We start from the raw sequence: 16,286 nt of genomic DNA, 5'->3' as shown, positions 1-16,286 counted from the left end.
CTTGCTCCTGCATCCTACCTCCCATCCAGACCTCGCAATCTCTCTCCCTTCTACGCCCCACCTCCCTCCCAGATCCTGCATTACAACCCTATCCCACTCACTGGCAGCATTGTCTTGCACACTGAGCCCTTCATTTTTGCCTGTACCCCAAAGCCTAAGGGGGGTCCATAAAATTCACTAATTCCAGAATCCTGGAAAAATAAATGTGGCCTATGGGAAGCACTGTACATCAGTTCTCCGTGTCTTTTTCCCTTGCCGCATAGGTCTGGAGCACCAGAGGAGTTGTATCTCAGTTAGGGGCCACATCAGTGTGGGTTGGGTTTTTTGGACAACTTGGTTGGTTTTTTTTTGTTTTTCTTCTCACTTGTGGTCCCTAATGGATCTTTTTTCTGTGGGTCAGTGGCCCCCAACCCCAAAAAGGTTTCCCACCCCGGCCATAGGTTTCAAAGAAGAAATTATAACCTTTTGTGTTGGACATAAATCAATTTAATTTATTTAAAATGAAGTTTGATAAACTAACAGGAGTTAAAATGCTTAATCCGTTTAATAATTTAAATTAAACTGTTCTCCCCAGCTGCACCACTAGCAACTGGTGGGCCACATAAAGGGTTACATTAAAATAGGTGGTTCATGGGCCAAGAAGTTTAAGCACCACTGAAAGAGAGGCACCACTGTCCTCTTCCCCCGAGAGACTGCCCTGGGGCTCCCCGCTGCTCCACAAAAGCCCACAGAGAGATAGGGTCTGTTACCAGGGCGGTGAAATCACCGGTGTCACTCCAGTGTGGATGATGGACAGAGTCTTTGTGAAGCTTCCTCACCCAAGCAGCTCATAGGTCTCTTCCATCTCTCTGAGTCTCAGGAAGTCATCAAGTCCAAGCCCCTGCCCAAAACAGGACCAAACCCAACTAAATCATCCCAGGCAGGGGTTTGTCAAGCTAAGACTTAAACCTCTAGGGATGGAGATTCCACCACGTCCCTAAATAAACCATTCCAGTACTTCACCACCCTCCTAGTGAAATAATATGCAACTTGGACCTCCCCCACTGTAACTTGAGTGCCATCTGTCACTACTGTGAACAGCCTTTCTCCATCCTCTTTGGAACCTCCCTTCAGGAAGTTGGAAGCTGCTGTCAAATCCCTCCTCACTCTTCTCTTTTGCAGAATAAACAGACCCAAATCCCTCAGCCTCTCCTCATAGGTCATGTGCTCCAGGCCCCTAATCACTTTGGTTGCCATCTGCTGGACCCTCTCCAATGCATCCACGTTGTTTCTATAGTGGGGGAGGGGGGCCCCAGAACTGGACACAATACCCCAGATGTGGCCTCACCAGAGCCAAATAAACGGGAATAATCACTTCTCTAGATCTGCTGGCAATACTCCTCCTAATGCACCCTAATATACCATTGGCCTTCTTGGCTACAAGGGCACACTGTTGACTCATATCCAGCTTCTCATCTACTGTAACCCCCAGGTCCTTTTCTGCAGAACTGATACTTTGACAGTTGATGATTTAAAGAGTGAGTTAAGATGCCATGTGAGGCAGGATGTAGTGTCTCTCTACAGGGAGGGTTTTCATTACTTGTCCCTTATATTTTTGAAGAGTGACTAAATGTTAACTGGGTTGTCTATGGTATATCAACAGATTGCTTTGGGCCGAATCCTAGCTTAAACTTTAAACTGTATCAGACCCTTTGTAAGCAGGTTGGGAAGTGGTCTCATTTGGCAATTATTAGGTGGTGTTTACATAATATAGGCATTGCCATCATGGTATTGATATATACATTTCTCAGTTTTACATATAAAGTAGCCCAGCCCCATTGATCACCATGGGAAATGTATCTTTCAAGCAGTGGTGGTGAGGGTTAGTGACATGGTCTTTTCCATCCTGTAACTGTCATGGTTAGTTCAGTATTGTCATTCTGGCTTGTGAGAATGGAGGGAACTTGATAGTTTTGCAGTAACTTCCAAAAATGCAGTTGCAGTCCATCTCATTAGGGCTCTACATTCCCGTTAATGTTAGGTTCACACTGGTGCTGCCACCGGCTCCAACCCCTGTCCGGAACAGCCCCTGTCAGCAGCAAGCTGAACTCCCCACGGCTGCTCTGGACACTGGTCCCCCTGCTTGTGGGACCCCACAGACAGGGCTGATCTGGATGAGAGCAACCTCTGTCTGCAGAGGGCCCTCTGCTGGGATGGAGCAGCCCCCTGTCCACAGCAAGTGGGAGTTGCTCTAGTCCCCTCTGATTACCAGTTAATTGGAACTGGTATATATCATCCATTAAGAGGACTAAAGAAGCTATCCCATGAAATTGTGGGATAGTTCTGGATGATTCCCAGGCCCCGAGTCAAATATGGTTGCATCTACACTGCAAAGTAATAGGTCTTGGATTCTGGGTCTCCTCTTGGATTGAGGCTGGACCCCAGGTCTGGAATCTACCCTGGGTTAATGCAATTGCAGTATAGTTGCATGATGGGGGGGCTCCTGCACAGCCCAGACCCATTCCTATTGGTAGAGGATGGTGGGATGAGTCCTTAGAGGGGTCACATGATACCCTTTACTTCCAGCCATGTGTCCATCTTGACCCCAGAAACACTACCCCCGGGGGCAGTACTTCCTGTGGCAGGTGGGAAGAGTCTAAGGGGTTGGGACATGGCCAATGGGATCAGGGGCTAATGTGCCCCTATTTTTCATTCAGAAAATATGGTCACTGTACCTCTAATGCACATTGGCTGCAAAGCCAGTCAGTATCCTGTGCTTGCAATCAGGGAAACCCCACAGCCTATACAATGTAGCTTTGACGTATTATGTATGGCAATCCCTGTTTCTAGCTATCTTTAATCTTTTATCTTTAACTTAGTTGTTCCTCCCATTGAGTAAGAAAGTGTTTGTTTGGTAATTCATTCACCTTCCTTTACTGTCTTTGGAGTAAAGACCCACCTGGTGAAAACCTTTAACACCCTTCAGAATAACAGTATTATGTCAGCAAGGTGGATCAGGTAATAGTTTGTATTGGATCAACTACTTCTGTATTATTGTTGTAACCCCCTTTTCCCTCCCCGGGGTTACTCGGGAGCAGGTCACACTCACAGGTGTGCCTGGGCACCTGATAGTTTCAACGTAAAAGGAGATCCTGAGCACCCCAGTGGTGATACTTAGTTGGTGATACCCTATCCACCCCCTTGCTGCTGTCCCTTGCTCATAAAGAACATATAATGGTGGTGCCTCCACCTGGCTGGCCCTGTCACGCACTAACTGGTGTGCCTTGAACCTGCAGGAATAAACTTCTTCCACCAATAAACTGGATCTAACTCCAGAACAACAACTAGAAATCATAAATAATATACATCTAATAGACTGCATTAGAATGCACAACCTTTGTTTAATTTAAACACGCTTTAGCAAATTAACAGTGAATAACATCAATTAACAAAGTACACAGAAGTAAAAGGAACTTATCTAGCTGCCAACATTTATCCCACCCCAGTGTGCACACCCCTGGACTCAGAGTCCCAGACTCTTGCTTGTGTGGGTGCCCTTGAAGAACTTCAGCTGTAATGGGGATTCTCTGTAGGTTGGGTGTATGTGGGTCCAAGCTATGCAGCAGCTCTGGTTCACTGGGTTGGCCTCTCTGCCTCTTTGAACCCAGAGTTAGTCTGTATCTCTGAGGTCTGTCCCAGGCAGCATTTTCCCAAAGATGCCCAGTTACTCACAATCTCCTGTGTGCTGGATGCAGAGTAGCTTCTTAGACACAAGTACAGCCAAAGGGCCTCCCCTCCAAGGCAATCAGAAGCAGCCTACTAGATCCCAGTTCCAAAGGCTCACTGTCCAGTCTAACTACCACATAACAGCTCCAGCTCAAACTCCCCCACGGCAGCAGCCTAGCTCCCTTTCTGCTCCAAAAACAGAGGGACGAGTCCACAGACTGCTGAGTCTTCCTCCACACACATGGAGAGACTCAGATCTCCCACACAAGAGTAACTTCCTTCCTGTTTTTCCCAAGGGCTCATGGGAATTGTAGTCTGTGAGGCTGGATTGCAGCACATAGGGTCTTCCCAGAAAATAAGCAGACACACCTTTAGTAAAGGGACTACGTTGTTTTCACTATGTAGATAGAGTACCTAAGGCAGAGATGTTAAAGCCAACATGTTCAGACTTGTCTGCCTAATATTAAATCCATAACTAGGTGCTTAATTTGAGGCACCCAGGTTTGAAAGAAACCTGGACTACATTTTAGTTGAAGGGAGGAATAACATACATTAACTAATTTCCTAGAAAGCAGGAAGCTAGAATTCAGGATTTCCTATTCCCCAGCCCAAACATCCTGACAATACAACCTTTGCAAATCTGTCTTATCACAAGAAGAAAGCTGCTTCCTCCAGAGGCTGTCCTCCTGAGGTAGAGAGAGCTGTTAAGCTGTATTGTCCCTGAGGCCTGGCTGACTGATGGGGAGGTAATGCATCCTATGGGGAAAGGTATACAGTAAACCCTCTGAAGGGGCAAAAGATTTTGGGAGAGTGATCCCTCAGAATGGAATATTCTGGGGCTAAGAGACTGGTCTGGTCCTCTTTCCAGATAGATTCCCATCTATTGTAAGAGGAAGGGAGAAGAAGCTGAGTGATTACCTCAGCTCACCTAGGTGCTGCTAACGGGGGAAATGGAGGATAAACAATGGCTAGTGGAAAGGAGGGGGTCTCAGGGAGCCCTTCTCCCCACCACAAGGGGGCTAGCCCTGGGAAACTTTTAGAAACCTTTGGTTATGTTTTACTTTCACAGAAAAATCCCTTAATTTAGATTTTTCTTTGTCTCAAATGACACATTTAGCTGTGTTTAGAACCAGACTGTTCCCAGTAAACTTCTTTATGGATCGGAATATTTGGCTCTCACTTCTGACAGCATTGCAGCCAACCAAACACAGTGCAGTCCCTGGACTGTTCCATTCTAGTGCCAATTAGGACACAGGTCTCCCAAAGTTGAGGGGGGGAGGGAGGAAGGAAAAACCATGGTATCCTCGCACAAGACAGCTGAGCAGAACTGACTAGACACTTAGGAAAGAGAGCCAACTGCATCATTCTACAGGATACTGTAGCAGTTATTCCATCTAGCAGTTTTAAGAAATAAAATGTTAGGTCCTTCGTTTTCCGTTTTTATTTTATTTACAGTTTCCTGGGAACTTCAGTGTTCATTTTTTGCACCACTTAATTCTTTTGTAATTTCCCAGTTCTCTGGGTAAATATCACTTCTGCCAGTTCTTGTTCTTTTAAAACTTTCAGGACCCCCTATATTCTGAAATGTTGTTGGATACAGGTTTTTAAAACCATTTTAGCATGAACATAGTTATTTGCTTTGAAAGCTGATAATTTCCTTGCTACCTGTAAGACTGGTAATGTGGATGTGGGATTGACAACAGTACATACACAGGCTCTTGAGTTATTCTAATATTTGTGACTCAGCTCCCTGCTCTTGAAGAAGAGGTGGTAGCTTGGTAATCTGGACCATGCAAGTAACTGAACCACCATCTAGACTTCTGGTTCTGAGTGATCCACCTTAAAATCCTTTTAAGAATTAAATTTGCTTCTCTCAGCTTTTTTTTTTAAGCTTATGTCTAGGTCTACACTAAACTTCTGATAGTAAAATAATATCAATTAGTGGGTGGTTTTAGCAAAAGCAGTGATGTAGACACACATATGCCAGCATAAGTGTTTATAGTTTTCACAATTCTCCCACCTCACAAGGAAACCATATAGTTAATGACCATATTTCCCTATGCTGAATATGGGGCACCTGGTAAAATTACTCCTATTCAAGTGAGTTCAATGGCAAGCAATCAAAACTATGCAGTACACACATTCAAATTAACAAAAAATACTGCAGAGTTTTATTCTATTTACCTTGTCTTTAAGGCTCTATAGTTCGCAGGTGAGAGTGGGGGCATAAGGGAGAGGAGAGGTGAGGTGAGGTCAAATGCGCGCACACGTACTCCCATAAACTTCTCTCGCTTTAAAGGGCAGCGCTGCACAGCTGAGCTCAGCTACTGTGCAGCATTGCCCCTTTGAATGCTGCCTCTGCATTTCAAAGCAGTAGTGCCACACACCTGATCCACAGCTCAGCGATGCCCCTTTGAAACGCTGAGATGGGGTTTCAAAGTGGCAGCACCGTCTGGCGCTCAGGGTCAGCTGGGGATTCCCCAGCAGATCCTGGGCTCTGTGCGGCATTTCAGCAGAACCCAGGATCAGCTGGGGAGTCCACAGCTGACCCTGAGCACTGCGTGACATTTCAAATCAGCAGCGCAACATGGAGCCCAAGATAAGTAAACTGACCACAATTTAACATCCTTAGTGTTGATCAATGGATCACACCCTCCATGCCTGGCTGAGTCCCCAAGACAGACCTGTCTCTTCTGGTACCTGACACCACTTCTTCCTGAGGTAATATGGAGGGGGAGCACATGGGGGTCTCACATCCTCCCCAGATCTGTCAGCATTCACACCAGTAAGTGGCCAGGCATTTTTGGCACGGTGTGGGAAAATAGTTCCAGGAGCTGCTTTGTCATGGAATGGGGAGAGGCACAAACTAACCCCTGTCTTTGCAGAGCTCATCTCTTCTTCCCAAACTGTGGCTGGAGCAGTTGCTCTTCCTGCGTGCACAATGTCAAAAGGCAGCTAACACCTCCAGAACACTGCTGGCCATTGACATAACCCAGCTGCCTCCTGTTTACCAGCTACAGCACAGGCAGGAAGAGGTTAAATGCTGATGCATTGTGCACCAGGACTCTAGAAACCTGGCTGTAGGAGCTTCTACCAAGCAGCTAGAGCGGTGGCTCCATAGAGGAGGGGTTCTATGGGATGGAGAAGGCCCTTGCTCCCTGGTGGCCCAACCCAGGGTGGATGGGGGTGAGTGGGTAAAGAGGGTGCTAAGTTTCTGACTGAGAAGGGGGAGGGAGGGGAGAGCCTTCAGGTTGGGCCTGTAAACAGACTGGCAATTGCTGCCTTCTCCCCCTCCCCTGCCATGCCAGAGCCAGAGCACCAGCACTGTGTAAGTCTTTGCTATGTGCTGATCTTGGCTCCTCCTGGCAAGCAATGCAGGCTAGAGGGTCTTGCATTTTCCTGGGGCACTGGCTCAGCCAGAGGCATTGCGGGGGGGAGGGGAGGGAGGAAGGAACCTGTCAGTGAGGATGTTAGTGAGTTGAGCACTCTGCCTGGAGCTTGCTCTCTGCATGTGCCAGGAATGGGAGGCCCCCTGCCAGAGGACGTATAAAGAAGCAGCAGGATTGAGCTGGTGGCAAAGGGACACATTAGGGAGGGGACAGCGAGAGGGGGATCACATAAAGGGAGGATGGGTGAGCAGCAGAGGCAACACATAATCAGCCACTGCCTGGCGCCTACCCACACAGCATGCAGTGCTCAGCCAGTGCCAGCTGGAAACGGGATGGGGGGGGGGGGGGCGCAAGGCTCTTCTAACTGAGAACTGGCATATAGCAAGGGCTGTGCTGATGGACCAGCAAGAGCAGCAGCTGATCCTATGTGCTATGTCTTTGCCCTGCTACTAGCCTTGCTGAGCTCGTCTCCATCAGTCGCTGGACCACCCACTCACTGCTGGTGGGTGGGCAGCTGGCAAACCAAGAACAAGCCAACAGGACCTGCAAATGCTGATGGGGGGGGGGGGGGTGTGCCGGGGGAAGGATGGGGGAGACAAAATGACACCATTTGTTTGCTTTTATGAAAAAGTGCAGACACCTTGCAGGTAGACTTACATATAAGACTGTTCCTTTAAAAACAGGACATCTGGTCACTTTAAATATAGCTATACCAGCAAGCTTCCTAGTGGAGAACTGGCCTGTATGCTCTTCAAGGCTTGACACTCTGACTACATCTAGACTGCAGGCTTCTTTTGGAAGACGCTTTTTCCGGAAGAGAGCCTCCATACAGAATGGACTTTATCTTGCATTTAAGCTGTGATTACTATGGATGGAGTGGCCACATGGGCACCTAAGTTTTTGGGGTTTTTTTTCTCTTTCCTCTTCTTTCAAAAGAACTTCCTCTTTCTTGTCCACACATGCCTTTTTCCGAAAGGGCTACTTCCTTGTAGAAAGAAGTTTACCAATGTCAGAAAAACCCCTCTGTTCTTCGTATGTATGTATGTATGTATTGAAAGAACACGATTGCAGTGTGGACATAAGTGACATTTTTTCAGAAAAATTGTAGAGATAACATATTAATGTATTGAAAATGATTCCCCCAAATGGAAGTGACTCCCCATAATTTGTTCCCCACAACTTAAAGTGTTTAGATTTATTATTAATTCTTCTTATTATTATATTAAGATTGTTAAATGTTTAGATTTATTATTATTATAATTGCCCCTTTAGAATATAATGTATTAGGTCATGTAACTTAGAACTGTTAAGAATATAACCCTTGTAGCCAGAAACAGCCCCCTCCCCCCCCCCCCCCCCCCCCCCGTGTCCCAGGGCATGCTCAAGCTTGTGCAAGGGGGTGCTTGAAATTGACATTGCAGAGATACATTGTAACAATGCATTGTCAAGGCACTAAGTCTGCTATGGGAGCCAAGCCCTGTAATTGACTAAGGGCATTGTTACATAATTGACGCCTGTTCTCTTTAAAACATTGTAACTTTACTCAGCACTCAGAGAATGTTTTAAGCAATACCACCCAGAAACTTTTGTAACTACAACTTTTATTATTATACAAAATACTGTATGGGAAACATTAATTAGGGAATGTATGTAAGAGAGAGAGTGCTTGGACAATGAATGAATGGTTCTGAGAGGTGCCAGCCTGAGAATACAGCAACAAAGGGCTGAAGAAGGCATCAGGTGCCAGTGCAACCAAAAGGTGTCAAGTGGAGAAAACCAAGTACTGAAGGTCTACCAGATGAATTCACTGACAAGCACCTGGTAGCCACCCTGAAGACATCAGCATGATGCAGCAATTTCCATAGACTGGCATAGGAAGAAATTCCTATAAGAACTGGACTAAAAAACTATGGAATCAGAGTCCAAGGTTCTGCTGCCAGAAGCTTCAGATGCGTATCTGATCAGGACTTCACTCCCCACTACCATCACTTGTGTACAGAATACCTGGCCAGTATTCTGTCACAAGCAACTTCCAGGCTGGTAACTATAACAAATACACAGAACCTGAATGAATGGATGAATGAATGTTTATATGTATAAGGGTTAAGTAGTTAAACAACGAACGTTGTTTACTTCTATCTTTTATTTTTTTATTATTCTCTTTACAATAAATGTGGCTTTTTGCCTTATCCCCCTCATAAGATCCTGCTTGCTTTTATTTGGTATAACAAAATGGCCGGTTTTCTGGGGAAAAAACTATGCTGTGTAGACATACCCTCAGTCATATTGCCTAAGTTAAAAGGTTGGCTTTGGATGGCAAGGATCTCTAGTAAGAATTAAACTTCACATCCTACGCTCTTAAGGCATGATCCCATACCCATGAAGTCAGTGGGAGTCTTCCAAATGACATGAATGGGAGCAGTAGCAGAACCGGAGTGTAATATGCCTGTAAATCTCATAAGAACAGCTGTACTGGGTCAGACCAAAGGTCCATCTAGCCCAGTAGCCTGTCTGCAGAGAGTGGCCAGCACCAGGTGCCCCAGAGAGGGTGGACCGAAGACTATGATCAAGGGATTTGTCTCCTGCCATCCTTCTCCAGCCTCTGACAGAGGCCAGGGACACCATTTCTATCCCCTGGCTAATAGCCTTTTATGGACCTAACCTCCATGAAATTATCTAGCTTCTTTTTAAACTGTTGTAGTCCTAGCCTTCACAGCCTCCTCTGGCAAGGAGTTCCACAGGTTGACTACATGCTGTGTGAAGAACTTTCTTTTATTAGTTTTAGATTAAACTTTTTGGAAAAGGGTCAGTTTTCTCTTGTTTGTATAGTACCTAGTACAATAAGGACACAATTCTCATTTCAGCATAGCCACAAATTATTTATTAAATAGTTACTTTGTAATCACCCCTACTAAAGTAGCATCCTATAAAAGAAAACGGGGATTTGAAGGAAAAGTCTCAATGCATAGCGTAGCACCAAAATTGGAGCTCACATAGAGGACAAAAGAAAAGAGGTTGAGCAGGAAACTCATCCTTTAGGCTAGGCCTATTAATTGTTATATTAATGGAACTGTCTACTACAGCTTAGGTCTAAATTTGTCAGTACATGAAGTGAGGATTCTGGCAAATATCAGGAAAGGTATCACACTTCTGACTGTGCTATTTCTTTGCTCTCCTACTTTAATTTAATCTTTTAATAGGTCTTCTTGCCAATCTCTATGATGCCTATTCAACTTGATCAACTAGAGTGTGTCTAGACTACAGTGTTTTGTCCACAAAAGTGGACTTTTGTCGGCAAAACTATACCTGCATCTACACTACTGCAGAGTGCTGTCAACAGCGGTGTGACGCCCCACCGCCATCTCGCGGCGGTACCCCCAAGTTTCTCCCGTGATGTGTCCCTGCACCAGTGCTCAGAGTCCTCCTGTCTACCCTCTTGGTCCACCTTTGTCTTCGGTTTCCTTCTCCCAAGTAAGGCGGGAGGGGAAGGGGGGCCCGGGCCCACCCACTCTCACGGGCCCCGGCCCAGGGCCCTAAGGGTGCGGGTTTGGCTCGACCCGCCTTGGCTGACGGGGTGTGCACCCTTAACACACCAGCCCACCAGTCACTCCTGACTCTGCCCTGGGCCACTTTCTTCCCCCTCCGCCGGCGGAAGACTCACCGTCCCCGCTCGGGGTTTGCTCCGGGGAACTGCCGGGAGTGGGTCCGCTGACTCCTTGGCGGGCCGTCCGCTCGCCTCCGTCCCTTTTCCTGCTTCCCCCTTTTCCTGCTCCCAGTGTCGGCGTTTTAAACCTGGCGCCGGTGTTCCGGCGTCAGTGCGTCTCGGCTGACCCCCCCCGCTCCGCCCGGACGTCGGCACGTTGCCCCGGCAATGCGGCTGATGCCGCGGCGCGCCTCTCATGATGTCACCTCCCCCCTCCGCGCTGGGGCTGGGGGCGGCGCGCGCGGCTGCCAAGCAGCCCGGGCAAAGCCGGTGGCTGCCTGGCCTCCCGCTCCACAACGCCTCCCGAGGGGTTGCCCCCGCCTGGTGCGGGCTTGCCCCGTCACAAGCGGTAAACCTCATTTAGGAGGAATAATGCCTTTTGTTGACAGAGTTCTGTCGACAGAAGTCGTTATTGCGTCTACACTCATGTCAACAAAGTGGCTTGCTTTGTCGACAGAACTGGATGTAGTCTAGACACTCTTTGTAGACAGAAGCTTTGTTGACCGCATCTGTCGACACAGCCTCTGTTGACAAGAGCCTGTAGTCTAGAAGTACCCCTCTTTCTTTAAGTAGTGTATTCCTAGAATTTCTCTGGAGAGAGAATCTTCGTTCAGTATCTCCTTCCTTGTGATCGTCCATTTAATAGTATCTAGTTTCTTTTTGACTTTTAGTGATTATGGTGAATATAATGTATATTTGCACCAGATCCCAATCTGAAAATTAACTGCATAGCTATAAACTCCACATGAACTCATATCCAGATATATTAAAACACAGCCTAAATGACCATTTGTATTCTGACCCCATTCTCTCCATGAGCAAGCATCTCCATGGAGATTTGTACACTGTCAGTGAACGATATAGATTTAGGGCATGTTGACACTACAAACTTCAGTTGACATGCAGCCATTGCAGTAGTCACTGTGGTTTTTCATGTCTATGCTACTCTCCTTCTATTGGTGGTGCACCTCCTCACCAGGAAAGCTCTCACCACTTAAAAAGGACAATGTGGAATCCTGCTGCTTGGTCTCAGCTTGTTAGCTCTGTGGGGAGTTGAGAGCTGAGCAGTAGTCAGGCTCAGGGCTGCAGCTCCCTGCGTACTCTGGAGTGACAGCTCCAACCCTGAATCCACAGGATCCACAGCATAGAACCTACCAGTCTTTCTTTTCAGTTTCTATGAGCCCCATGTTGCAGAGTGAGATGTGAAATTGACAGCCAGCAGCCAATGTAAGTAATACAGTGTCGGTATTGACAGTCACCCTCACCACAATCTCATGGAGGTGTAGTAATGTCAGTGTAGTGGGGCATTCACACTGGAGGGTGCAAGACTGTTGTATAGACATTGACATAGGCCTTTCATGAAGCTAGGTCTGAAGTGCACCCAAGCCCAACCCTGCACCATACAAAGCATGAGCAACAGTAGCCATATACATAAAGCAGGTTCTCAGTGGTATGTGTAGGTCAGTTGTTGTTGATACAATACACAACAGAGGGAGATGGAATCTCAGGGCACGTCTAGACTACCTTTGGCTTCCGAAAAGATATGCAAGTTTGGCGTGAATTTGCATATCATCTTTGATCCCTTTTTTGGAAGTTTAAAAAAAAAGCAGTCTAGACGGGTTTTTTTGCGCGCACACCCTTTTTTTAAAGAACCCTGTAAACCTCATTTTTGATGAATAAGAGTTCTTTCGAAAAAGGGGGGGTACTGCTTTTCTTTTTTGTAAAAACTCTTCGGAAAAAGGGATCAGAAGAAGATATGCAAATTCACACAATTTGCATATCTTTCAGAAGCCAAGGGTAGTCTAGACTTGCCTTCAGGAACTGGAGACAAGAATATGCCTGGATGCAGATGAAAATGAGCCAGTGGCAATGATCAGGCAGTTCAATTTGAAGGAGGGAAGGAAGGTTGGAATGAAGGAGAAAGGGAGGCAAGAGAGAATAGGTCAAGAGACTCAAAATAAATAGGAAGAAGACTTCAGAGTTAGGAACTACATGATGAGAGGTGGATTTGGGGTTGGTAGAAGGGAGGACAGAAAAAAAACAGAAGTTCATGCCAGAGTATATGAATCCAATATGCAAGTACATACTAAGTTGCCAGAATTTTAACAGAATAAATAGTCTGAACTGCCCTAACTTTAGAAATAACTTTTGTCAGAAGCGTTAAGTGTCAAACAGGAAGATGAGTTACTGGTATACCTAAGGAACCTTGGACTGGAAGGTGTTTATTTGGATGGTATATGAAAGTGGATCGTTGCTACTATTGTGTGGATCCACTTTCTAAGAAGGTTTTAATTAGGAATGGTGAGCAGAAGAATAGAAAGCTCTGACATTTGCCCAATACAATGACTGTTAGTGAATGACTGAGGAAAGTCAGAGGCTAATATCCTGATACAGGACTCTATCCTGAACCATTGAGTTTTGGGTGCTTTGCCATTTAATTGTATGGAAGCATTTTACGAGCAGTGTTAGGTATAATGAGCACCTCAAAGGAGCTTTAAAAGCCTGAATGCTGTGTCAGTTTAGGAATGAAAACAACAGACACTTGAAATCATAGTTTCTCTGGCATATTATCTGCCAAAGGCATTGTCTGAATGAGAACTAGAGTTCTCATCATCGATCCACCAATGGTAACTTTTCTGTGCTTGGTGGAAATAACATGGACAATGCCTGTGTCATCTAGACTGGCACTCAGCTATGAGATGGTATGTTGCCTATGCAATAGCTTCCACCATAGCTACTACCAGTAGAACTGTGCCAGTAGTAGCAATAGCAGAAAATCTTAGACATGGACAAAAGGGGCAGAGATCAACAGGAGAAGCTAGGGTCAGGCCCTGCTGTCAATATTTTCCTTTCAGGGATGATGAGGTTACTATATTACTAGACAGTGGAAGGCCTTTCTAAACTGTGACTGAATCATACATGTTTCAGATTAAAAAGGAAATGGTCTGTGGAAAAACAACCAGCTAAGGACAGATTAATGAATAATTTCTTCCAAACTGTTTCCTATCCCATGGAGCACAGAGCAAGATTGTCCTCTTGACTCTGCTGCAGTTTTCACTGGCATGAGTCTTTAGTAGCTTACTATGAGCCATGACCCTGACATCTTATCTAATACTTTTTATCTTTCCACTGAGATATTCTTTTTTTTCCAAATGTGTAAAGTATGTTCCACTCTGTTTTCTGCATATACAGGAAGAAAAGCATGGTTTAGCACTCATTTGTACATACCTATAAACAAATTTTCTCTTGTGAGGTGGCTGAAAAATTTAAAAACTTGTGTGTATGTCTATAAAGTGGAATTTAAGAACCATGATTTTAATTATGATATCAAGTCTAGGAAAAAACTGAGTTAGCAACTTTCACTTCTGTTAGCAACTGTCATAAGTGAGTCAACCTCAAGGCTAATTTTAGCTATACTTTTTCTGGATTGTGGAAGCCTTTGTGCTACACTGTTGGCAAATACGGTTCTAGTCTGACAACTTTTTCATTGCTCCATGCCCTAACTATGCACAAGCTTAATACAAACATTCTCTCATTTTTTAAATTCAGAGCAAATCCACATAGAAAATCCAGAATAGAATTGCTTATGATTTATTCTAAGAAATGTAAAATGCTTGTAAAACACATCAAGTCTATTTCGACTTCTCTCTCTGTTAATAAAACTCAACATGTCACAATCCAAATGAGCCAATGAATACAATCTAGTCAAGCAAAGCTGGATGTAAAATGACTACAGACAGATTCCTGCCTTGCGAAAATTACACGGCACAGAGAGAAAGCAAGTTACACAACCCAGTTATCAGAACAACAGAGAAGAGTTCACCAGAAGCTTTGAACCTAAAACGTCCCTCTCTGAATAGGCTTTTATCATAGAGGTTAGAAAAATCTAAATTGAAATCAATTTTGCAAGAGCCTCTGGAGACATTCCTTCCATGCATACATTTTTTTAAAATGCCAAATTCCAAACCAGAAAAGTACAAATGAGAAAAAGGTGGCTTTCATACTTTCTCAGAATTCAATGCCTTAGTCAACACAACTTCCTCTCTTCTTTTCTCCCTTCTGAGTTAAAATACTCTGCTACACTTAATTAATTCCCAGTGTTTGATTTAGTGGGTCAAGTAAGGACCCACTAAATCAAATGCTGAGTGTGCCCCCTGGTTAGCCCCAGTACTCCTTACAGTCACAAGGAATAAGTGAAGCTGATGGGAGCATTTGCTTCCATTGACCTCCCACTGTAAAGATGGTACTAAGCTCGTCTTACAGTATGACGACTCCAGCTACATTATTGACGTAGCTGGAGTTTGCCTACCTTAAGCCAGTCTTCTGGGTCTAGAGTATAGGTTCTGGAAGGCCCTCATAGCTGTGAAACTGTAGAAGGGTGCTGAAGGAGTCATCGTTTCTCTTCTCTTAAAGTAGGTGTCAAAATCCCCTTGCATATGGTGTCAAACCAGTTCAGCTGCATGGAGAGATGGTTGGAATGCAAAAGAGAAAAATGAATAGCAGAGCTGAGGACAGTTTTGCATTTAGCAGTAAAGCCTGAGTTTATTAGGCTATTTGGAGTTCAGAGAGATAAAAATACAATATATAGGATACATGCAGCAGCACAGTAAAGGTACCTAGGAACTGGCAGTTACTCACAGGTTTTTCTAACGGTCTAATCCTGCTTTCCTTAGAGTTAATGGGAATATTGCCGCTGAATTCAAGAGATGTGAGATTAGACCCTTGTTATTGTACCCAAATCAGAGTGTAAATCCAGGAGTTTATTTTTGTACCATGTTTCTGTGCAAACTTCTGCTGTAGAAGATTTTGAAAGCAGAGAGATGCAATCTCTAGTTGGAAGCATTAGTTACACTTTTTTTCTTCTTTTAATGTAGAAAGCGATGAGTAATGCACATTGCTCATCTGTATTTGTGACAGGTTGTTTACTCTGACTCCCTCCTCCCTTTCACCCCTCCCCCGTCTTATTTTTTCTTGCTCTATAACCTTTGTCTTCTGTATCTCCTTTGCTCGTGAAGCCATCTGCTGAAAACTCATGTTGGTCCACTTACAATTGTTTTTAACTAAAAAGTCTGTCACAAATTTGTTAAAGATCCTCAGGCTTTGATTGTAGCATTTGTTTCCCTCCAATACTGCTATTAAAATTTTCCACATAATTTTCTAATAAACTTTGCTTTCAGTTTTTACCACCTGAGATTTTCTAGAACCGCTAGCTCTATTACCTTTTAGTAATACCAAAAAGTAATTTCAGAGCTAAGCAAGCCATATGCTATAATACTAGAGCATTATGACATATAAAGACAACTTTGGGTAATTAGCAGCCAGCTGGCTGAAAAGATTTAAGAACATAAATCTTATTCATTCAAAGAAACATAACTATTTTTTCCAAAACTAAAGATCTTTTTAACATAATAAAAGTATTGATTATATCATACTTTCATTTCCTGATTCAAAGATCCTAATACCTTCAGTCGTTTTTTAATACTAATTTA

The 16,286-nt window shown here is 44.6% G+C and overlaps 1 protein-coding gene across 2 annotated transcripts in view; it reads right to left on the bottom strand.

Annotated features, from left to right (window-relative positions):
* Nucleotides 1-15,168, bottom strand: part of IL15 (interleukin 15) — a 99,405-nt gene extending 84,237 nt beyond the window's left edge. The window contains exon 1 of one of the 2 annotated variants that reach the window (XM_075929903.2): nucleotides 15,107-15,168. The gene's annotated coding sequence lies outside the window, so the exon portion shown is untranslated. Of the gene's footprint in view, nucleotides 1-3,711; nucleotides 3,731-15,106 lie in introns of those variants that run through there. The other variant, XM_075929902.2, reaches the window with a different exon arrangement.
* Between the last annotated feature and the right edge of the window lie 1,118 nt (nucleotides 15,169-16,286).

The sequence above is a fragment of the Pelodiscus sinensis genome, chromosome 4 (genome assembly GCF_052426305.1).
Source record: "Pelodiscus sinensis isolate ZL-2025 chromosome 4, ASM5242630v1, whole genome shotgun sequence".
Classification (NCBI taxonomy): domain Eukaryota; kingdom Metazoa; phylum Chordata; order Testudines; family Trionychidae; genus Pelodiscus; species Pelodiscus sinensis.
This window is presented reverse-complemented; position numbering and strand designations above follow the sequence as displayed.